Consider the following 24,531-nt stretch of genomic DNA (forward strand, 5'->3'; position numbering starts at 1 on the left):
GGAAAGCCATTCAGAGTCCCAATGTGGCCCTTTCTAACAGAGAATATGGGGAGAAAAAATCTTACCAGAGTTTTTGAATTAGTGTGAGAATACCCCTTGGGTCCTGTGTAGTGGGAGACTTTGTGGCTCCTAAAATGACCTATGAGTTATTTTCATGGTGTTTCTTTGCTTGTGCAGGATTCTCAATATCTGGGCTCTTGGTTTTTTCCTTACTTGTCCTGATTCCCCAATTAACACATTTCATTACTTGCCTTAGGGCCTGCATGTACAGGCTACAGAAGATGAAAAAGTTGAAAAAAAACCCATTTTACTTTTCCCTTTGCTTTGCTTTGCTTTTCTTGTTCCAGGCACAGTTCAATGCTTTCTTTTAAATTTGGACACAACCCTGCAAAGCAGATATTATGATACATATTTTTACAGACAAGGAAACCAAGGCTTAAAAAAAATTAAAGTTATACTACAAGGTTTATCTGATGCTGAGGGTTGTAGTTTTTGCACATTGCTCTTAAAATATGATTTAAAATTCATATGACTCTTAGGAACTTTCGATCTCTTAGTGACCATGAAGGACCACTCATTTGGAGATTCTTCTAGCAGACTTTATACTTTGTACCACCCTGAATTTAAATTTTAAATTAGTTTGGAAGCTGCTTCCAGAGAAAATTCTGTCTAAAGTTCCATTCTGTATAGGTACTAACTGGGATGTTACCCAATAATTTCATTTGAGTTAAGATTTTAGTGGCTGCTTTTCAAAGAAAATTTTTTTAACGTTTATTTATTTTTGAGACAGAGAGAGACAGAGCATGAATGGGGGAGGGTCAGAGAGAGGGAGACACAGAATCTGAAACAGGCTCCAGGCTCTGAGCTGTCAGCACAGAGCCTGACACGGGACTTGAACTCATGGACCGTGAGATCATGACCTGAGCTGAAGTCGGCTGCTTAACTGACTAAGCCACCCAGGCGCCCCTAGTGGCTGCTTTTCAGATACACATTGATGGAGAAATTACCTAAAAATTCATAGGGGTTGAGAGGTAATGAAATTGTATACATATACATAATATACATAAGATAGAATATGATATCTAACATATATTGTTAAATATAACATGTACTATGTATATTGTTAAAATATACAAATGATGAGAAAAAGATATATAATCTAATAACTATATTATTTTTTTAAGTTAATTTATTTTGAGAGAGAGAGGGCATGAGTGGGGAGTGGCAGAGAGAGGTAGAGAGAGAATCCCAAGTAGGGTCCATGCTGTCAGCTCAGAGCCTGATGCAGGGATTGAATCTACAAACTGTGAGATCATGACCTGAGCTGAAATCAAGAGTTGGGCACCTAACTGAGCCATCCAGGTGCCCCTCTCATAACTATATTCTTAGGGAGATGCAAATTTTAAAAATAAAAATTTTAATAATGTTAGTTTTTATTTTATCTAGAGCAAAATTTTTTTTTATTTTTATTTTTTAAATGTTTATTTTTGAGAGAGAGAGAGAGAGAGAGAGAGATAATGTGGAGTGGGGGAAGGGCAGAGAGAGAAGGAGACACAGAATCTGAGGCAGGCTCCAGGCTCTGAACTGTCAGCACAGAGCCCCATGCAGGGCTCAAATTCATGAGCCATGAGATCATGACCCAAGCTGAAGTTGGGTGCTTAACCGACTGAGTCACCTAGGTGCCCCCAGAGCAAATTTTAAATGGTTTATTCTAGAAATATCTGTTGATCTGGGAATAGTAGAAATTGGGAGGAGAATAGTTTAAATAAAGAATGGTGTCTCTATTTAGTCTCAAACAAAACACAACAAAAACCAAAACAAACAAAAAGATTTTAGTGGTTGAAAGTGGTTTAATGGGTTATACTCCTTGATAACATTTTCAGGTGAACAAGGAGTTTCAGTAACTCTAAACAAAGCTAGTAATGTAGAAATTTCAAATGGTCAGACAAAGGTTGTGAGGGAAATATATTTGGACAAAGGTAAGTTTGGGCACAAGACACTTTGAAATGCCCACATTATGGGCAGGCTGAGAGGGGAAACAAACCAAGCCTGAATAGAATGGGGCTTGGGACATGGACAGGGCTGCAACTGCATTCTATGAAGTGTGGTTGAGGCTCAGGTCTACTTCAGTTCATAAATGAGGTGGTGGTGATGGGGAGAAGTGTATTTCAGGACAAAAAAGATGCTACCATGTCACATGGAGATACTAGGGCTTCCCTATAGCAGAAAATAGTTCAAGGACATCAGGCAGGCCAATGGAACCTGTTTCCAGTCTCTAAGACTTTGGGGCTGAAGCTGAGCCTGATCATAAATACTTCCTGTGGTGTCAAGAGTGACCAAGAAGTGAGGTGGGATTGGGCCTGTAGGTTGGCCATGACAACACTATGGTGGAATTGATTCATAAGCCCCCAACACCCTCCCCCCTGGATACAAAAACTGGCCAATAAAGTAGGCTACTCCCCATATACCAAGTGTGCATTCCATGTGCCTAAATGAGTAGGAGATGAAGATGAATCCCCACACACTGCAGAACTTCTTGCACTTTGTGTGCAACTACCCCAAGTGAATACTTCGGTTTCTTCTAAATGTTTCTTTGTTTACTGGTCCTAAATTGTTTATTTATTTCAACTAATTTCAGTAGTGACTGATGTGTTTTATTGCCTTTTACAATGATTTCTCATTTAATATTTCCAAGTGCAAAGATTGGCCAGAATAGCACCTATTTCTGTAATATATAATAATGAACAGAGGCTAAAACATGATTTCTGAATAATATACCACCTTCTTTCAGAATGGGACATCAGATAATATTGGAAAGAATCTGTCATAACTAACAGTGTCAGTAAACATGGTTTTCTCTGATCATCTAGTTATGACATGGTTGAAGCATTTTTTTGATGTTTATTTATTTACTTTTGAGAGAGAGAGAGAAAGAGAGAGCACATGTATATGAACAAGGGAGGGGCAGAAAGAAAGAGACCGAAAATCCCAAAGAGGCACAGAGCCTGATGTGGGGCTCAAACTCTTGAACCGTGAAATCATGACCTGAGCTGAAACCAAGAGTCAAGTACTTAACTGACTGAGCCACCCACGTGCCCCAAAGCATGTATTTAAGTATCATTTTGCTCTAGGGAGGTGGTCCTCATATTTAATGTGCATCCAATTACCTAGAGATATTAAAAGTCTCATTTCTGGCCTCACCCCCAAAGTTTCTGTTTCAGTTTCTGGAGTGGGATATATCTAATATGTTCCCTGGAGGTGTCAATACTGCTGGTCAAGGGACCATACTTTGAGAACCATTGCTTTAGGGAATGAGTCAGCATATGAGATAATAGGAATTTGAGATTGGCTAGCAAGTGATTGAAAAACTGACATGGGAGCTTCTTGGGTTTCCTTTCTTAAGAAGTTATGTGTTTATTATTAAGTTCTTATAACTAAGGTATGTCATTGTTCCATGTGAAATAGATGGCTTGCCCTTTAGTTAATAAGGATGGATGATTAATTATTAATTCAGTCTGAAACATGTAATGCTATTAGCAAGAGCCTGCCCCACTCTTCACTAACCTTCATTTAGGAGAGTCTCTTCTAGATAGAGGTAATCACAAGTAATATATGACCAATATTAATGAAAGATGTGGCTGCAATTTAGGATGGGCAGCAGTGCATCCAACCAGAAGTAATTATCTCTATTAATTCTGCTGAGTGGCATCAGCTGGGTTAGAGGAGTCCAGCTGCAAAGAGCATCCTGGATCTCCTCCAGCCTCTTTGCCTCCCCTGTGTCACTACCCATTTGTATCAGTCTGCTTGGCAACTATAACAAAATATTAAGGAGTGGGTGACTTAAACAACAAACATTTATTTCCAACAGTTCAGGAGGCTAGGAAGTCAAAGATCAAAGTGTGGCAAAGCAGGGTTCATTCTGAAGCCTCTTTTCTTGGCTTGTAGGTGCCATCATTTTACAATGTGCTCACATGACAGAGGGAGAGAACTCTCTGGTGTTTCTTCTTCTGTAGACACTAATCCCAGCATGAGGTGTTACCATTGCTTGATGACCTTCCAAAGGCCCCACCTCCAAGTACCATCACACTGGAAACTAAGGCTACAACACAAGGATTTGGGGTGGGGGCACACAATTATTCAGTCCATACCACTGAGTGCCATGAATTATTACCAGCACTAAAGGATCATGCATTTGGACTAGGTGGGGTAGAGTGTCAGCCTGAGTTAATGTAAAGTCCGAGTTATACAGATTTTGAGGAATGCAATTCAATATGTGACAACAAATGTTACATAAATCCAAGAAAAACATTAACTGTATTGAGGCACATCAATGTGTGTACCAATGGCCTTAAAATCATCTTGTTCTATTAAACAGGTGAAACATTTTTCATTCACTTCAATTACATTATTGATTTGTTTAGTGACTGTAGTCCTCCCTGGATATAATTATTACCTACTCCCAAACCATGGAGTCAGATTAAGTATATTTTATTACTTTCTTGTTTTTCTTTTTAAAAATTTTTAAATGTTTATTTATTTTTGAGAGAGAGTGTGAGTGAGGGAGGGGCAGAATGAGAGGGAGACACAATATCTGAAGCAGGCTCCAGGCTCTGAGCTGTCATCACAGAGCCCAATATACGGCTCAAACTCAAGGACTGCAAGAGCATGACTTGAGCTGAAGTCAGATGCTTAGACTGAGCCACCCAGGTGCCCCTCTTGTATTTCCAAATTTTTATTTTATTCCCTCTTGTAAGATATTTACCTTGCTTCCATGTTATAGATTATAAATATCAGATAACAAAATAAAAATGAGATAGAGGATGATGAAACACTTTGTGGCTTCTCAAGTTAGATACTTAAATGCTTGTTAGTAGTTGGTCAGGGTATAATTCAAAATTTGACTTTGGCCTATAGGTCTGTTCAGTCTGATTACTAAACCTTACTTGCTTTGTGGCAGGTTTTCTTAGGATGAGATTTACTCTATATTTATGGAACTTTTCCAAAATGATACTTAGTCTTGAATTTAAATATGCTACTGATAAAGGCAGCTTCAAAAGCTCTTAAGTATTAGTGCTTCTGCATTAGATTTGCTGCTGTGCATTGGGAAAATCATACTCTAAATTGGTTATTTGGGGGACATTTCTAGTAGTCCATGATATGTGAATGTAATATGTGCAAAAGGTGCCCACTTTCTTTTCCAGAAAACCATAGCTTGTTGCTTGGAAAACATAAACATGTGACGTAGGGCATCATGTTTTTCATATTGTGATTCTCAGAGAAATGTGAGTTCAAATGTCAGGACAGGGGAGGGAATCTATTATTTATTGAAAAGCTGCTATCTGCCCATTGGAGTGCTGGCCTGCTTCACATATGCTATTTTGTGTAATTCTTTCATTAACCCTATGAGATAAGAACAATTATTCCCATTTTTATAGATAAGAAAATTGAAGTTCAGAGAAATTAGTAAATTGCCTTAATTTATAGCACAAGCAAGTAGCCAGGTGTTTCTGAATAAAATCTAGAGAGCTTTCTACTGTACAATGGTTCTCAAACCTGGTTGTACATTAGAAATACCTGGGTAGTCTTTAAAAGTATGACTAGTGTCAGGCTCCACCACCAGTAATTTTGACTTATTCAGCTTGGAGTAGGTAGTGGCACTTTAACACAGTGCTTCCTGTCCAACGGGGTCTAATGTGCATGTGGTTGAGATCCATTGCCCTCCACCCTGCTTCTTCTGGAAGAATAGTATTATTAAACACTATCAGCTGGTGGTAATTTCAAAAGAAAATGAGTTTTTAGAAGTTCGATAAGGGGCTTGTGGCCAAAGATGAGATCACTTCTATTCTTGACTCTTTATCACCTGATGCATACTTGTTGCCCAGGTAATCCCAAACTGCCCTATAGCATTCTACATGGCAAGTGATAAAAGATGAAGGTGGAGCCAGTCTGTGTTGAAACAATTGTGGAAAGCAGGTCACATGAAAGACACTTATACTCAGAATGTCCATTATGAAGTGAAAATTCACTGTTTGTGCTTTAGGCAAAATTAACTGGGGTACACATATAGATCACAAAAGATTTTCATATGGTTATGCTGAAGATAATTAAATAATATACATGAGGGGCGCCTGGGTGGCACAGTCGGTTAAGCGTCCGACTTCAGCCAGGTCACGATCTCGCGGTCCGTGAGTTCGAGCCCCGCGTCGGGCTCTGGGCTGATGGCTCAGAGCCTGGAGCCTGTTTCCGATTCTGTGTCTCCCTCTGTCTCTGCCCCTCCCCCGTTCATGCTCTGTCTCTCTCTGTCCCAAAAATAAATAAACGTTGAAAAAAAAATTAAATAAATAAATAAATAAATAAATAAATAAATAAATAAATAAAAATAATGTACATGAACAGACACTGTGAACTCCAGACACTCTGAAGTCAAATATAAGATACATGAATTATTAATTTTATAAATGACAAAATATTAGTGAAAATAACAATAAAAGTAAGTTTCTTTTTGGTTCTCTACCATTCACTGAGTGGTCTCAATACTCTCATTAGTAACTACAGTTTTTGAAGAAAGGAATCAAGTGCTTAGGAAAGCAGCATAATCGAATCTGTGAAGGAGAAAATGAGTAAGTGCATGGACATGGTTCCTGTCAGTCAGCACTTGCAGGAAGTCATCTGAGTGTTCCAGGTCTGACTTAAAATGATGACATTGCAGTGAGTGATCTTAAAAAGGCAACTTTTTTTTTTCAACGTTTATTTATTTTTTGGGGACAGAGAGAGACAGAGCATGAACGGGGGAGGGGCAGAGAGAGAGGGAAACACAGAATCGGAAACAGGCTGCAGGCTCTGAGCCATCAGCCCAGAGCCTGACGCGGGGCTCGAACTCACGGACCGCGAGATCGTGACCTGGCTGAAGTCGGACGCTTAACCGACTGCGCCACCCAGGCGCCCCAAAAAGGCAACTTTTAACATTAACAATTTTTGTTATACTTCAGACATGGAAAAACATTGTTTTTTTTTTTAAAGTTTATATTTATTTATTATTTATTTAGAGAGCATGAGTGGGGGAGGGACAGAGAGAGAAGGAGAGAGAGGATTTCCAACAGGCTTCATGCTGTCATCCCAGAGCTCTATGTAGGGCTCAAACTCAAGAACTGGAAGATCGTGGCCTGAGCCAAAACCAAAAGTTAGATGCTTAACCAACTGAGCCACCCAGGCACCCTTGGAAAGATATTGATTTTAATCAACTAATTATCAAATCAACTAAACAACCCAAGAATACCAGATATTTGAAGCCAAAGAAAAAGCAAAATATCAAAAAAAATCTGGAAAATAAGACAAACAATGCTAATTTATTAGAAGCAACTCACTTTTTACTTCAGTTATGTAGCCAATGGAGTCCTAGATTTAAATATCTCTGAAATGAAGTATTCAAGAGCAGCAAAGAGAGAGCATAAACTGACTAAAATGTTAACTGCAATATATGGCATCAAAGGGCGAAATGAAGCCGGCAAAAGTCAAAATAGAAATGGAAGAAAATCATCTTATTTAATGGAGTTTGGGGCTCCCATCTGATTCAGAAATAGGTCAAATGTTTCCCTGTCCCAGTGCTAATTATTCTTCTTACACTCCTTCTTCCCCCACTTTAGCCACTTAATCCAGAGAACAAGGAATTGAAGGTAAAACTATGGATCTTGGGGTGCCTGGATGTCCCTGTCTGTTGGGTGTCCAACTCTTGATTTTGGCTTAGGTCATGATCTCATGGTTTGTGGGTTTGAGCCCTGTGTCTCTGCTGGCAGCGTGGAGGCTGCTTGGGATTCTCTGTCTCCCTCTCTCTCTGCCCTTCCCCTGCTCATGCACTTGCTCTGTTTCTGTCTCTCTCAAAATAAATAAATAAACTTTAAAAAATCCTATGGATCTCATACTGAATATGCTGATATCATAGTGTGTTTAAGAAGGGAGTAGAAGGGAAATTTTTAAAATTAAATCCCCAATACCACCTTCTTCTTCTTCTTCTTCTTCTTCTTCTTCTTCTTCTTTTTCTCCTTTTTTTTTTTTTTTGCTGGAATTGTCTTTGAAAAAAATCTCTGAATTAAAACCCTTTTCATTATCGCCTTCAGAGAAGCTGTCCATATGGTTGTCCCTTCATGCAATAGACTCAAAGCCTTTTATCACTGCAGGCGTTCATGGGGAGTTTGCCTTTCTGATGACTGGAACCCACTCGAAAAAAAAACCAAACAGAAAAAGCTTCCTGTCTTGGTGATGTTTGCAAGTGATGTTTGCATTTTAGAAAGTTTTGCAATCAGAGCATAGGCTATTTGTTTACTCTGTCAGCTGGAAGGCTCCCTGCAACCTAGAACACAGTTGCAGGAGGTGGTACCAAGTACAAAGGAAAACAGCTGTGTAATGAGCTAGCAGCACACCGCTGCCAGAGAAAGCCTCATTTTAGGGAGAACCAGCCGTCACAGTAGAGTTTATTGCAGTCATCTTCATCCCTGATTTAGTTTGAAATGAGCAGAAAGGAAAAAAAAAAGAATCCTCATAAAGACTAAGAATTACACTAGCAAGTGGTCTTGGGGGCAAATGGGTCAGAAATCAAAATGATATGTTTTTTTTGTTGTTATTATTTTTTATTGCACCAACCATGATCATCTTTCACTGCAGATCTCAGAGGTAAACAAGTTGAAAGCTTTGTTCATGTTCAGGGAAAGCAAACAACTCTAGGGTTGTAGACATATTTCTTTCTGAAGTAGTGTTGAGCAAGTAAAACTGTTTGAAAGAAAGACAATTCTGAGAATAGTGATGGAGGTGAGAGAATTGGAAACCTCTAAGCAACTTTTTAGGAGGCAATGGGATGTCCTGAATCTGCAGAGCTGGGGCATAACCAATTCTACTGTGGGCCAGAAGAATGAGTGGAGTCAGAGATTTCTGGGCTGGAGTCTGGGATCTGACCCCAGCTGAGTTGCTTAACTTTCATAAATCTTATTTCTTTCATTTACAAAACAAGAATAATAACATCTGACTTATCAGAGGGTATAAAGAATAGGCAACACAGAGAGTTTAGCATAGTGCCAGACACATAGAAAGTATGCACAATGTTACAAATTATGAATATTACAGAAAGGAGTGCTCCTGGGTTATAAGAAGAAGATGATGTACTTTGGGATAGTGGATGCTTCAGGAAGAACCACAGTTCCCAAAACATGCCTACCATCTCTGTAGCCTCAGAGCCAAGCCTTAAAATCTCTGTCTTGTACTCTCTGCCCAAATATCCATCATTCACACAACGTTGACTGGCTCACTGCTTTTCAAATCAATGGTGGAAGAAAGGTCAAATTTCTAGCTCATGGCAGACTAATACTTTTTATAGAGTACAATAAAAGACAATTATTAGAAACTCACAAATAATCAAAAAAAGACCAAACATAAACCTGCTGATCACATGCTTGGATATCATGGTGATGCAAATTGATAGAAAAACTTCTCATTGCCTGCTCTCAAGTTTGCCCTTATCTTGCCATGACAACAGACAGTGATTGGCACCAGTGTGTAGTTCTAGTTTTTAGGACCATTGGCATAACTTCCCCATAACCTCTACTCTTCCTTTAGGTCTCAATTAGGATGTTCCTTCCTTGGGAAACTTTCCTTGATCTCCCCAAGATTGGACTGGTTACCTCCTGTGTGCTTTCTTTGCCTCCTGTGCTTGTCCCAAGTTTACAGGGATTTGTCTTATTTGCCTTCCTATTTTCATTGCTACCAAAATCTGATGCACAGCTGATACTCCATAAATACTGGAAGGGCAGATTCCTTTCTTTTTAAGAAAATATTTTTTTCATGTTTATTTATTTTTGAGAGAGAGAGAGAGTGTGAGCAGGGGTGGGGGAGGAGCAGAGAGAGAGAGGCAGAGACACAGAACTCGAAGTGGGCCCATGTGGGGCTCGAGCTCACGGACCACAAGATCATGACCTGAGCCGAAGTTCGATGCTTAACCAACTGAGCCACTCAGGTGCCCATAGATTCCTTTCAAATAAGGAGAGAAATGAGGTGATTGTTCAACTCTGTGATTACCTGAACTTGGGATAGGATCATTCTTGGCATTACTTAGATTCACCTTGGAAAATTAGGTTTCCTTTTGGAAAAAATTCTTCCTTGGCAAGAAAATAAATAAGCCACAGTAAACCCTGGGAAAGTCTCAGTGATAGAACTTACTCATGAGGTGAATTTTATTCAAGAGCTTCAGGAAGGAAATTGAAGGTTTAATTTGTATCCCTTCCTTAGAGTTGGATGTATAAATCTTTGGAAGTTTCTTCTATCTTTAAAATATACTGCTTTAGAAGATTTTTCTTTGACAAGTCATGGTTCTGATGACTCACAGAAGACTTACTAAGAGTGTAAACTGATGTATGCAACTGTTTCTCTAAAACCAGCAAGGGATAAGAAAATACCAGTGACTGTCTCAACGAGGGAATAGAGAAGATTTTAACCAAGACTTCATTTTTCCCCCTTAAGGATAAAGGGGAAATGTGAAAATATGGTTTCTATTTTATAAGTGGAATTTTTACATTTCATCATGGAGAGAAGAAAATGCTGATTCACACTTAATAGAATAGGACATTGTTTGGATGGTCAAAGGAAAACATTGTTCATTTGAAAGATGACCAAATTATTTTCCTCCCCATGGGTGAGTCAGTTATTCCCTATCAACTGGGACTAAATAAATGTTTAAGAAGTGCCCATATACAAGACACAGAGCTATTTGGCTTTGGTCTGAGGAGAAAAGTGGCTTTCTTTCCCTTCTCTGGAGACTGACCTCAGTCCCTGCCCATTGTTCTTATCAGGGACATGGATCCAAAACTGGCCACATGAACCTCTTGTCAGTCCCCCAAAACCCTGTTTGTAGCAGAGGAAAGAGGACTGAGACTGTCTTCATGATGTCAAACATCTTGGGATAAAACAAGAAGGCTCCTATTACCAGTAGGAAATCTGTCCACAGTTTAAGTGCACTTAGACTCAGTGAGCTAGATGGTTGCCGGGCAGCGGAATTAAACCAGGCATCTAGACCCCAAATGTGCACCACACATGATCAGTACGTAAAAAAAACAAATTTTCTTGGCCATATGTAGATCTATTTCTAAATGTGTGTATATTGTTATACTTAATAAGTTCAACATTTCAAAAAGAATTATTGAATACATCTCATAGTTTTTCACCATTATGTTTTATTCTTAATCAGGTAATGAAAGTACCATTGCTGTTATCATGTGTGGGTCTGAAAAATGTTGGATTAAGAAGGGCTCCCGAGTCTCTGTAAAGGTTGGAAACTGTGATGTGTACCACCTTGCCCTCTAACTTTGCAACTGCACAGACATATGCAGGGCAGGAAGCCTCCAGAGGCTCCAAGGAGGATCTGGCTGCTTCTGCTTAACAGGGAAGGTAGGTTGAGGACAGAAAACTGGAAGGAACATTCAGGGAAGAGTAATCTCAGTGTATAGTCACCCTAACACTGGTTCTGTCTTGCTGGATGGTGAGTTAGGAGGCATATGGAAGTCCTTATATTCTCAAACATCTCTCACACCTGATCCTCAATGCTCTATGTTCCTATAGTGAAGAAAACTTGCCTTTCACTATGGAGAATTCTAGTTTAAAACTAAATCAGATTGGTTTAATGCCATTTGGAAGTAACACATCTCCTGTCTTCTCTTCTTGAAGAAATATCTTGATTAGGGAAGAAGTTGACAAGACATGATGTACAGTTAATCTAGAAAGTGAAAAGAGTATCATGGAAGAGAGGAAAGTCATTTGTATATGAGGTTTGATTGCTCTGTGTCAACATGGAACAGGGATAAGGAGGCAGGAGCTTGTCTATAGGATGTTAAAACTGAGAAAAATAATAAAGGGAAAACTATCTAAAGTGGACACTCCAGAAGGGGAGGCTGGAAGAGGTAGACCCTACCACTCAATGTTTATTACGAGATGATCTATTACAGACCCAATAAAGTATCCTCAATGATCCTCAATCATCAATTACAAGCCCCAGCAAGGAAAGGTGTACATTTCCTCTCCAACAAGAAGTTGACTATCCCTACAACTCAGTCCATGAGAAACTGTCATTATCCTTAGGTCTTGCTTTTCCCAATGGACTTTCATTCAAAACAACCTCTCCCAACTTCTCCCCTCTCTATAAAACAACATATCTCTCTTAACATTGGACTTGCCTATGGTTTTGCCATAGTTTTATTACCCTTAATCGTAATTCTCAAATAAACCCTCCCCCTTTTTTTTGCTGGAAAAAGAACACACTTTTCTATTTTTAAGGTGAACACCACCCAGAAAAACAAGATAGTGGGGGATGGTGGTTGGACATGGAGGCAGAAATTCAGCTAGGCAGGGGAAGCTTGACTGACAAAACAGTCATGTTTGGGGTAATGGTTGGCTTTCATGCTAGCTTCGGCAGCACATATACTAAAACTGAGGTAATGGTTGGCTCTGGAGCTCCAAGGTGGCCATAACACTTACCACAGAAGTAGAGACCTGAAGATATGTGAAATTAGGGAGGCCTGTGGGCTTTATATCATCATCAAGGAAGTATATCATTGGAGGTCAAAATTTTTTATCACTAAGTAGCCTTTTAAGGACTGGGCTCCAAATGCCACAAGGGAGATAGACACAAGGCTATAGAATCACAGAAATGACAATCAAGTGATGTCACAGATCCAAGTGGTTACAGGTGGTGTATGAAGCAGAAAAGATTCAGGGACTAATATGGGAACCCAGTGGTCAGTATTTCAACATCAATGTCTGGGATGAAGATCAGAGCTAATCCTTGGGGGGATACCAATGGAAGTGTGTGGGATATAGACAGATTCAGTTTAAATATAGTTAAATAATGCCCAACCTGCATGTGGTATGTTTACAATGTTCACTCCACCTTAGGAAAATTAACTAATTGGATTTGGTAGTGATGCCTTCAAGAGAAGGAAATCCTCTGAATCTCCACCCAACTTATGGGGAAATGACTAGGTTTGGTCTGTGTCCTTAAATGCCTGAGCTTAGAAAAATGAAGCCATCCTTGTATCCCCCTATACGTTGTAGGAGTTTTGCAATGAATTGGGGATCAACATCACAACTGCACATAGAATATTTCTTTGCTGTGGTTGGCTTCCTAGGTGCCTGATGACTCTCAGAAAGCTCATGGGAAGGAGGGAGCAGTCAGATCACAGTAGGTTTCAGGCATTCCTGGCTTTTTTAATCAAAATATCACCACCAGACTTCTCTTCATTACCATTTTAAATGTAAAACTTACTACAGGATGAGGGATGAGGGGAGCAGGGTCATCTGCAGCATTCCCTGGCATGAGAGAGGAATGAGGGGGCACACAGCAGGACAGACCTCATTTCCCACCAGTGTTTAGAGTGGACCCAAAGGAAGAGCTTCATCCATCCTGGCAGAATAAAAAGTATAAGTAGGAGAAAGAGGAGTAGGTGAGGACTCACTAATTATGCTTTCAAGGTTAAACCCTAGAATACTGAGATTGAAAACTGACCCTAACGGGTCACACTCTTGCTCCTTCCAGTGGGTGGATTCTTATGGAGAGGTAGGACAGGGTGACAAATATGGAAGACTGGAGCTCCATGGGGCAGCTAATCTTGTTCAGTTTTTCTATTGCAAGAGCCAAACCCAGATCCTGACACACGGGAGGTCAATAATGAATATTGGATTACGTTTTGAATGAATGATCTTTCTCCTAAAGGCTGACAGGGATCCATGTAGACAGCTTTACTTACTTGGTTTGCTGAGATGGCTTTGTTTCACCCTTACTTGACTCCTTCCATTACCAATGTGAGTAAGGTTATCATTTGTAGTAGAACCCATGAAAAAGCATAGCTTAAGATCATTGTCTCTGGAGAGATTCCACAATAAGCCAATGGAAACACTGTCCCCTTTATACATAAGCAGATCTGTTGTTACACTTCCTCAGGAAGCTAGCAGACATCAAAATGTATGTCACAGTTATTTTTTTGTGTGTGAGGTGTGTTTGTACAATAATGTCTGTAGGCACGTGTAGAAAGCACTTTCATTTTATGATATACACCTTATATTCATCATGTTTGTGTGAGTGTGTGAGGAATGAATGAAATCCACGTCATGTACCCAACAAACCTCTGGGGTGAATGGAGTCATCTCTGGCATCAATCACAGGTGCTCTGTCACTATTCATTTACAGGAGATTGCTTCCCTTTTACTTTCTTCTCACTTATTTTGCTCTTTCCTTCTCATTTTCATGCTCTCTTCTCTTCATTTTAATTTTTCTTTCTTCTTTTTTCTATTCTATTTTCCCCCATTCTATTCTATTTTCTTTTGCTCCCCACTTCCATAAACACCCATGCAGAGCTCAGCCATAGAGGGGGATGCTCAGCTTTACATTTGGTATGAACCTATTTAAGAAATCTTCTTTCCTTGAAGGGACAGGAATTATCTCCCCAAGATTATGCTTATATAGATTTATTTGTTTGTAGTCTGATTTTTACCACTAGAATTACAAAGTTACATGAGAGTAGTTTCTGGAACTGTGCCTAGTATATGTGTGTAGCCACTGAAAGAATATTTGTTGAATAAATGAATAGATACTGAATGCCTTTACAGATAGACATAGTAAGGTTTATAAGCTTGATATAAACAGATGTGGTCTGTCTGCATTTGTGCCATCTGTAAATTGTGTGATCACCCACTAGCTTTGCAAAGACTGGGTTGAATCTCAAGAAAACAAAACCCTCATGTTCCTTTCCCCTCCATCTCTAGGGGCTTGCTTGGATTTCTCCAAATCCAGTAGTGTTGTGCCAGGCCATGACTATTTATCTCTTGTGATGAATACTTAATGCAAATAGCAAGCCATCCTGACAGAGGCTGGCATTCATACCCACTGAGAAGGACAGTGAGCAGTGTGAGAAGTACTGATGTCAAAGGCCATTAACGCAAGTGAAAATTAACATTTTTCATCAATGTCTAACAGTGTGCCACCAAACAGGCCAACCACTGTGCCACTTGTTTATAGAAACACGTTACTAATCAGTCAGTAAAATCCTGTAATATCTGTGTTTCTCCATATTTGCTTTTCAGCCTTTTAAGAACATTAGATTAATCTCAATTAGTAAAGCTAATGCATGCAGAAATAGTGAACATTTTAATTTAATGGAAAACACCCTGCTGAGTGAGAAATATAATTTGTATCTGGAGCTGTTGGCTCCATGTCCAGGACACTGATGTTGATTTTGTTGTTGTTGTTTTGTTTTTGTTTTGCATTTCTTACAAATCATTAAAAAGCTTGGTATTCATTTCTCCATCAGGGAGGTAATGATCTAATGTGTGCATTTGAATTTTATCTTTTCTCCTGGTGAAACAACAAAAGGGAAGTTGCTGCATCCTAAATGTTTTCTATCATGTGAATGGTTTCCATACAAATAAAACAGTAAAATATAACTAAGCAAAAACAATGAAACAGTCATCCCTTTTCCTCATGATAGCCCATACGTTGTCAGCTCTCTTTCATTGTTACTGTTAGCTTTGTTTTATTACTGTGCCTGAGGCCTGATTTCCAACAGGAGGCCTTGTATAATAGAATGCCAGTAGAATTTTAGCTCCCTGTGATTTACATGTCAGCTCTATTTTGATAACAAAGCAAGAGAACTAGTCACAGGTAATGAGAAAATTCATTTTATTTACTGGTGATGTTTATTTGTGAAGTATTAGAGGGGTTAAGTTTTCAGCCAGAACAAAAGTTCCCGGAGTTGATGACTGATAGTTTCCAACCTTCCCATGGCTCATGACAACAGGTGGCTGACAGGTGGGATGTGACATGTAGAAGTGCATAAAAAGCATAAAACCATCCAAAGATAATACCCCAGTAATAAAATACAAGATAAATTAAATGTTATAAAAAATAATCATTTATTCTCGCCCAAATAATTGTGAAGGTCATAATGACTCCTTGTTGTGTCTCTTAAAAAATGTTGTCAAGATGAAAAGAGGAAAAAGTTGTGATGCTGGGGCTTAGGGAGAGTCCCTTATCTGAAAATCAGGAAGTCTGAATGTCTTGGCACTGATCTCTGGTGGGGTTTGGACAATGGGAACAGCAGCAGGCAAGGAGAAGCAGGGATAAGGGTGAACAACGTGCCAACAGCACAGGCCACAGCAAAATCCCCTCTAACACCATTCCTCAGGGGAACCACCTCGCCGTATGGTGGCCTCTGGCCATATTAGACCCCAACCCATTACCCTTTGTGGATGAACACACACTTCAGTTATGGATTTGACTCCCCTACCTGTAGGTGTTCTGTTAGAAACACTATTCTTACATTTAAAGGAATCCTTATTCATTGCCATACTACACTGCATGTGACCAGGGTGCACTTGATGGCAAAGAAAGTGTAACAATGGGCTCCCAATCATGGGATTCACTATTTCTTGTTAAGATCTTTGCTGTGGTCTGAAAGTTTGTGTCCCCTGCCTTCCGCAAATAAATGTGTTGAAACTATAATCCCCAAGTGATGACATTGGGAAGTGGGGCCTTTGGGAGGTAATTAGGTCCTGAGGGTGCAGCCATCATGATGGGAAGAGACAGGAGAGAGTTTATTTTCTGTCTCTTTAGTCTTTGCCATGTGAGGTCAGTAAGAAGAGGGCCATATGCAAGCCAGGAAGAGAGCTATCCCCAGGAACCGAATCAGCCAGCACTATGATCTTGGACTCCTACAGATTTATGAGAAATAAATTTTTGTTGTTTAAGTCAATGAGTCTATGGCATTTGTATGACAGCCTTAGCTGGCTTCAATAAATCTTTGGCTATTTAGGCTTTTTGTGGATTCATATGAATTTTAGAATTTTTCTAATTCTGTAAAAAATGCCATTGAAATCTTAATAGAGATTACAACTGAATCTGTAGATGGCTTTAAGTAGTATTGACATTCTAACAATATTAACTCTTTCAGTTCTTACACATAGGATATTTTCCATCTACTTGTGTCTTCTTTGATTTTTATCAAGGTCCTTATAGTTTTTAGGGTGGAGATCTTTTACCTCCCTGATTAAATTTATTTCTAAGTATTTTATTATTTTTTAAATTACGAAATTTATTGTCAAATTGGTTTCCATACACCACCCATTGCTCATCCCAAAAGGTGCCCACCTCAATACCCATCACCCACCCTCCCCTCCCTCACACCCCCCATCAACCCTCAGTTTGTTCTCAGTTTTTAAGAGTCCCTTATGCTTTGGCTGTCTCCCACTCTAACCTCTTTTTTTTTCTTCCCCTCCCCCATACACTTCTGTTAAGTTTCTCAGGATCCACATAAGAGTGAAAACATATGGTATCTGTCTTTCTCTGTATGACTTATTTCACTTAACATAACACTCTCCAGTTCCATCCACATTGTTACAAAGGGCCATATTTCATTCTTTCTCATTGCCACGTAGTATTCCATTGTGTATATAAACCACAATTTCTTTATCCATTCATCATTTGATGGACATTTAGGCTCTTTCCATAATTTGGCTATTGTTGAGAGTGCTGCTATAAACATTGGGGTACAAGTGCCACTATGCATCAGCACTCCTGTATCCCTTGGGTAAATTCTTAGCAATGCTATTCCTGGGTCATTGGGTAGGTCTATTTTTAATTTTTTGAGGAATCTCCACACGGTTTTCCAGAGCGTCTGCACCAGTTTGCATTCCCACCAACAGTGCAAGAGGGTTCCTGTTTCTCCACATCCTCTCCAGCATCTATAGTCTCCTGATTTGTCCATTTTAGCCACTCTGACTGGCGTGAGGTGAAATCTGAGTGTGGTTTTGATTTGTATTTCCCTGATGAGGAACGATGTTGAGCATTTTTTCATGTGCGTGTTGACCATCTGGATGTCTTCTTTAGAGAAGTGTCTATTCATGCTTTCTGCCCATTTCTTCACGGGATTATTTGTTTTTTGGGTGTGGAGTTTGGTGAGCTCTTTATAGATTTTGGATACTAGCCCTTTGTCCGATATGTCATTTGCAAATCTTTTCCCATTCCGTCGGTTGCCTTTTAGTTTTGTTGATTGTTTCCTTTGCTGTGCAGAAGCTTTTTATCTTCATGAGGTCCCAATAGTTCATTTTTGCTTTTAATTCCCTTGCCTTTGGGGATGTGCCAAGTAAGAAATTGCTGCCGCTGAGGTCAGAGAGGTTTTTTCCTGCTTTCTCCTCTAGGGTTTTGATGGTTTCCTGTCTCACATTCAGGTCCTTGATCCATTTTGAGTTTATTTTTGTGAATTGTGTAAGAAAGTGGTCTAGTTTCAACCTTCTGCATGTTGCTGTCCAGTTCTCCCAGCACCATTTGTTACAGAGACTGTCTTTTTTCCATTGGATATTCCTTCCTGCTTTGTCAAAAATTAGTTGGCCATACTTTTGTGGATCTAGTTCTGGGGTTTCTATTCTATTCCATTGGTCTATGTGTCTGTTTTTGTGCCAATACCATGCTGTCTTGATGATGACAGCTTTGTAGTAGAGGCTAAAGTCTGGGATTGTGATGCCTCCTGCTTTGGTCTTCTTCTTCAAAATTACTTTGGATGTTCGGGGCTTTTTGTGGTTCCATACAAATTTTAGGATTGCTTGTTCTAGCTTCGAGAAGAATGCTGGTGCAAATTTGATTGGGATTGCATTGAATGTGTAGATAGCTTTGGGTAGTATTGACATTTTGACAATATTTATTCTTTCAATCCATGAGCACGGAATGTTTTCCCATTTCTTTATATCTTCTTCAATTTCCTTCATAAAAGCCATTTATGAAAAGCCTACGGCTAATATCATCCTCAGTGGGGAAAAACTGAGAGCTTTCTCCCTGAGATCAGGAACACAATATGGATGTCCACTCTTACTGCTGTTGTTTAACATAGTGTTGGAAGTTCTAGCATCAGCAATAAGACAACAAAAGGAAATCAAAGGGATCAAAATTGGCAAAGGTGAAGTTAAGCTTTCACTTTTTGCAGATATTATAAATGGAAAATCCAATAGACTCCACCAAAAGTCTGCTAGAACTGATACATGAATTCAGCAAAGTTGCAGGATACAAAATCAATGTACAGAAATCAGTTGCATTCTTATACACTAATAATGAAGCAACAGAAAGACAAATAAGCTGATCCTATTCACAATTGCACCAAGAAGCATAAAATACCTAGGAATAAATCTAACCAAAGATGTAAAAGATCTGTATGCTGAAAAATATAGAAAGTTTATGAAGGAAATTGAAGAAGATACAAAGAAATGGAAAAACATTCCATGTTCATGGATTAGAAGAATAAATATTGTTAAAATGTCAAGTGAATTTTAAATGAAAAGTAGAATTAGGGTTTCCAGAGCTTTATGAGCCCTATTTCACTGTAGGTAGCAATCAGATTCTGATGAGAGTGATGTGTGATAACAATCACATCCTTCTTGTGAATTGTCAAAGTTCTCTCGAGTTTGCCGGTGACTGTGCTAACACAGGAGAGCACAAAGTCCTCCTACACAGCAGATCCATTCACCACAGGGAGATAGGGCATGGCAAACAGAATCACCACCTTCTTTGTTTCTTACTAGAGATGAAGTTTCTGACAATCTCCCCCTGCATGTTCATGATGACCACTGTATTTGATCTGCCACATACCACAAAGTGCTCTGGGTTTTTAGGAAGCAGTATCACACTGTTGATAGTGATATCTGTCCCTGCAATGCTGCCCAGGGATTTAAATGGATTTGAACGTTTTGTGGTCTTCATATTCCAGATATTTACAGTCCCATCAGAGGATGCACTAATAATACAATGTCCATCTTGTGTAAAAGTTAATCTATTTAACAAAAGAGGAATGGCCACAAAATTCCTTCAGGGTTTTCCCAGATTTTATACCATGAATTCTAATTGGCCAAAAGAGGCAGTAAGGATATGACTGCTATCCTTAGAAAAGCTTTTCTGTGACACCTTTACTGTGTGCCCTTTCAAATCTCCTAAACACTGTCCACTTTGAATCTTCCCTATACCTTGATTTTTTCCATTATGGACCCCAGTTGCTAACATTTCTTTATCTCTGCTGAAAAACATGCAGAGGACAGCATTATCCATCATCCTAAAGTCATCCTGGGCCTGGAACTAAAGATCCTTTCTGATTTTTCCAGTTGTAAAGTTCTAGACTTCAGTGAATCCAACAACAGGCCCAGTGACCAAATACTGACCATCTGGAGAAAATCGAGCACACTCTGTATGTGATTTCTGACTAAACTTAATATGACGGTTCAGTTGTGTAGGAAACTTTTCTTCTTCTACATCTTTGATGGTTGCTTTGCCTCAGAACAAATCTATGTAGTCATGCCAGGAGGAAGCAATCCCTGATGTTGCTGCCACTTCAGTACCTGTCCCAGTAATGCCATGAGATGAGATGGAGACACCACTGACTTCTCAGGTAAGGACTGGGAGATTGCTGCTCTTCTCTTTGCTACTTCTATCTGGGTAGACCTCATGAGGATCGAAATAAGACCTGGCCAAGAGGTTCTTCAAATGAACACACTGCTCTGGCTGTGTTTGTTTTAACATGATCATGGGAGCAGTCTGTCTCAGGAGTGACCTGGAAGCCCCCAATTCACGCAGCTCTATCAATTCCAGAACAACCCATTCATAGAGTTGAATGAGGGTTTTGTCTGGCAATTTCAGAGACTGTAAAACAGTATCCCAGTATTAATGTCAGCTACAAAACTTTCAGTGCTGCCCATGATATTCAGAGACACAGTAGTCTCTTCCTGTACATTAGCTAATGCCTGATATAGGCTGTTTTCCTTCAGGTATTGTATGATAAGATGGGTCACATTCAAGCACTTGATTTTGATCAACATAGCATTATCCTCACAGGCACAGAACTCACTCCACTATTCAGAATCAGAATTTTTGGAAACTCTTCTGGTTATTCTAATGTGCAGTCCAGTTTGAAAACTACTGGACTAGAGTGGTGTTGCTTACAATTTTATGTACGTAAGGATCTCCTTGAATTTCATCAGGTCTGGGATGGGGCCTCACATGCCCCATTTCTGACAAGTTTCCAGTATTTTCAGTTGCTACTGGCCCAAGGGCCACACTTGGAAAAACAAGGTCTACTAGGCAACCATGCAATGCCCTCTACCTTATGTATCCTCAGGGTACTTGCCCCAGTAGGGATCTGTGATTGCTCATCAGGCCCTACCTTCTCCCAATGTGGTCCTCAAGCTAAAGTCCTATCTCACATATCTTGTCCTCATTTGGTCTCTAGCACAGGCATCAGGCCTCTGTAGCACTCAGAAACACTGCCCAGGGAGGTGAGTTTATCCTTGACAAACCAACAAGAGCACAAGAGCTGGAATGTCCTGTTACTGTTGCTGCCTAAAATCAGTTAATTTTTCTCTCAGATGCTATAGCCATCTTGGTTGTCCTAGAGTTTTCTTGTGCAGGTAAAGGGACTTTACTCTTTTTTCTGGTTCTAGACACTAACCCAAAGTGAGCTTTTTCTGCCTTGAACAAAGGGCAGAGTTGAGCTCTGGTGTTCAGGGAATGTAATTGGAGCCCAGTTTTCTCACACTCTGCTGTCCCCACCTCTGTCTATGGACTTATCTTTTAAAAAATCCTTTAAATGTAGTTGCTCATGGCTGAAGTCAAGGCACAGGCCCACGGCAGCCAGGGCCTGCCTTGAGTGGACTGAGAGCAGCAATTCCTTTGCACTGTCCCCATCACTGGAGGGCATCTACTCCAAACTTGTAAGTGTGTTACACCTAGGACAGGGGAAGCTGTTCTCAAGGTCTCTGTCAGGTGGGCTCTCACCCACCTGTGCTTCTATATTCTATGGGCAAAATCTCTGGAAGCACACAGTTTTAATCCTGCCCTGTTCCTCCCCAGAAAAGATGTAAATTCAGTGCCATTGGCACCCTGCATCTGCATCAGCAGAGGCTGTTTGTGACTCCGGGTGGGAGGTGAAAATCAATTGTAATCTGCCTCATTTACTCCCAGGGTTCCAGTTCGTGCTATCAAGCGTTAATGGAGAGTAAGGGAGAGAAATTATATTCCCATTGATTACCTGTATACTAGTTGAGATAGATTTTAGCCACACTGGAATTTATTAAGGTAGGGAGGTTTAGACTTATACAAGAATTTCTGTAGGCAGTGCTTATCTGTTGGTGCTAATAAGGAAGTGACTAGGCACCTAAAATTATGGAGAGGACTCTAAGCAATGCATCCAGGAACTTAGCAACCTGGCTATTGTTGTCCTTGAAGTCAAAGTGATAGGTAGGAGTAGACTGAGGCAGTCAAGTTATGCATACCAAAGAGAAAAAGAGACCAAATGTCTAAGATTTGGTTAAATGCAGCTTGAACAGTAGCTGTCAAATATCAAGCATGACGTCTAAGGGAGTCTATCCAGGGCAAGTGAGGCAGAACATAATCCTACAGTGGCACCTGGTGGTGCGGGGGGATTCCTTGGGGGTCAGGAAGAGGTGTAAGGATGCCCTTCCTCATGAGAGTGCAGGAGGCTGGTAAGGTCATTGGTTTAAAATCTGATGAGAACAGTGTAAGCATACACCCTCTTCTTATCTTTTAGCAAATTTTGTGGTGCATTCAGTGACTACTCCCAAGGCTAATTCTGGTTCCCTCTCTTCTTACCTGTGCAGTCATGGGACATTTCTTTAACCTCTCTGACCTTCAGATTCTCATCTGAATGAGGGGAGGTTAAGGGAGTATTTAATAAGTTCAAAATATGTAAAGGGTGTAACATAGGGTCTGACATTGCTTAATAAATCACAATAAATACTAGTTGTTATTTTGATTGTTTTTTGTTTTGTTTTGTTTACAAGGGATAAATACTATTCTATTAGTTGTTATGGTCAATGGATTATGATCTTGCTTCATAAAAAAAAAAATTCCCTAGATTTCCAAGCTTACTGGTGGAAGGAGGCTCCCCCATTAGAAAAGAATAGCTGAACAGGTATAACACTTCCCCAACATTTCTTGCACCTGTGCTCACCTCCATAATCACTTTGGCTCCTGGTAGGGAGGAGGAAAACAAAGGCAAAAGAATTGTAGCTTAAATTAAATCCTACAGTTTGGAGCCCACTAATAGACACCTGAAACATGCACCTTCCTCTGAGGACTTATGGCTGCATTAGTGCCTTAATGTTTAAGTTTTATTAAAGACTACAAGTAACCTTAACAGCAGCTAGCCCTTCAAGGCTCTGAAAGCCTTCCATCAAAGTTCCTTAGAAACTGGGGCGCCTGGGTGGCGCAGTCGGTTAAGCGTCCGACTTCAGCCAGGTCACGATCTCGCGGTCTGTGAGTTCGAGCCCCGCGTCGGGCTCTGGGCTGATGGCTCGGAGCCTGGAGCCTGTTTCCGATTCTGTGTCTCCCTCTCTCTCTGCCCCTCCCCCGTTCATGCTCTGTCTCTCTCTGTCTCAAAAATAAATAAATGTTAAAAAAAAAAAAAGTTCCTTAGAAACTTACTTATCTCTATCTTTCCTCCCTCCACAAACTTAAAAGCATATAATCAGTCACTCCTCACAACCTCAGTGCTACTCTTTCTGCCCATGGATCCTGTTCCCATGCTTTAATAAAATCACCTTTTTGCACCCAAATGGCTCAGGAATTCTTAGCCATTTGCTCTGAACCCCAAAATTTCATAATTTCATCAGTAAGAGTAGATAGGGATACTGCTGTACCTTTAACACCTGAGTCAAGAAGAAATCCAAAAGTTCCCTGATTCCTCTTAGCAGAGATAGTAACAACCTATGAAAGCTGCACAAAATACAATCTTTTAAAAGTATAATTTTCTTTCTGGAACTCCTAAGTCCCACCATTCTGAGTGAGCTATCAGGAGCTGAGAGAAGTCCTCCTTCTGAGGTTCCTCATTTCCAGCCTGCCTCCCCTCTCTAACACATGTCTTTCCAAAGTTCCTTCCCAGATGCCTAAATCAGTCTTTCCCAACCACCGAGGGCTTTTCCCCAGATTCCCCCTTTTTTTTTCCTGAGCCATTTCTCTATGTAAATCACCTGCACTGCAGTGTAGCAAAAAATTCCACTGCAAGCCACATAAACTGTATTGTATCATAGCAGAACACTAAAGCCACAGTGGTTACATGCTCAGGATGGCACATACACAATAACCCACTTGTTTTCTCTCCGAAGCCCGTTGTCTTTCTTTAGATAATTTGCTAAACTATTCTCCCAGAGAATAGAGGTTATAATGTACATTCTTCATCAACATTTGCAAGTTTAGACTCTACTGATGAGAAATAAATTTATTCTTACAAAAATATGTTTCCATTTCCATCTGCTTTTAGGAAATGGTCCAGATCCACTTTTGCTCTGGTCACCTCTGGCTGTGATGCACACAGCCGTGTGGGTGACAGCTCGGGGTTCCTGGGTGATAGAGTTTTCCACCAGGTGAACCTCTCGTTGAAATGGATCTGAAGTCCTAGTTGTTTATGCTGTGCTCATTAATATTCAGTTCAGTAGTTGTAGGGCATCTACTTGTGT

The 24,531-nt window shown here is 40.0% G+C and overlaps 1 pseudogene; it reads right to left on the reverse strand.

Annotated features, from left to right (window-relative positions):
* Positions 1–19,358: 19,358 nt before the first annotated feature.
* LOC101095409 lies at positions 19,359–20,877 on the reverse strand (annotated as a pseudogene).
* Between the last annotated feature and the right edge of the window lie 3,654 nt (positions 20,878–24,531).

The sequence above is a fragment of the Felis catus genome, chromosome A3 (assembly GCF_018350175.1).
Source record: "Felis catus isolate Fca126 chromosome A3, F.catus_Fca126_mat1.0, whole genome shotgun sequence".
Classification (NCBI taxonomy): domain Eukaryota; kingdom Metazoa; phylum Chordata; class Mammalia; order Carnivora; family Felidae; genus Felis; species Felis catus.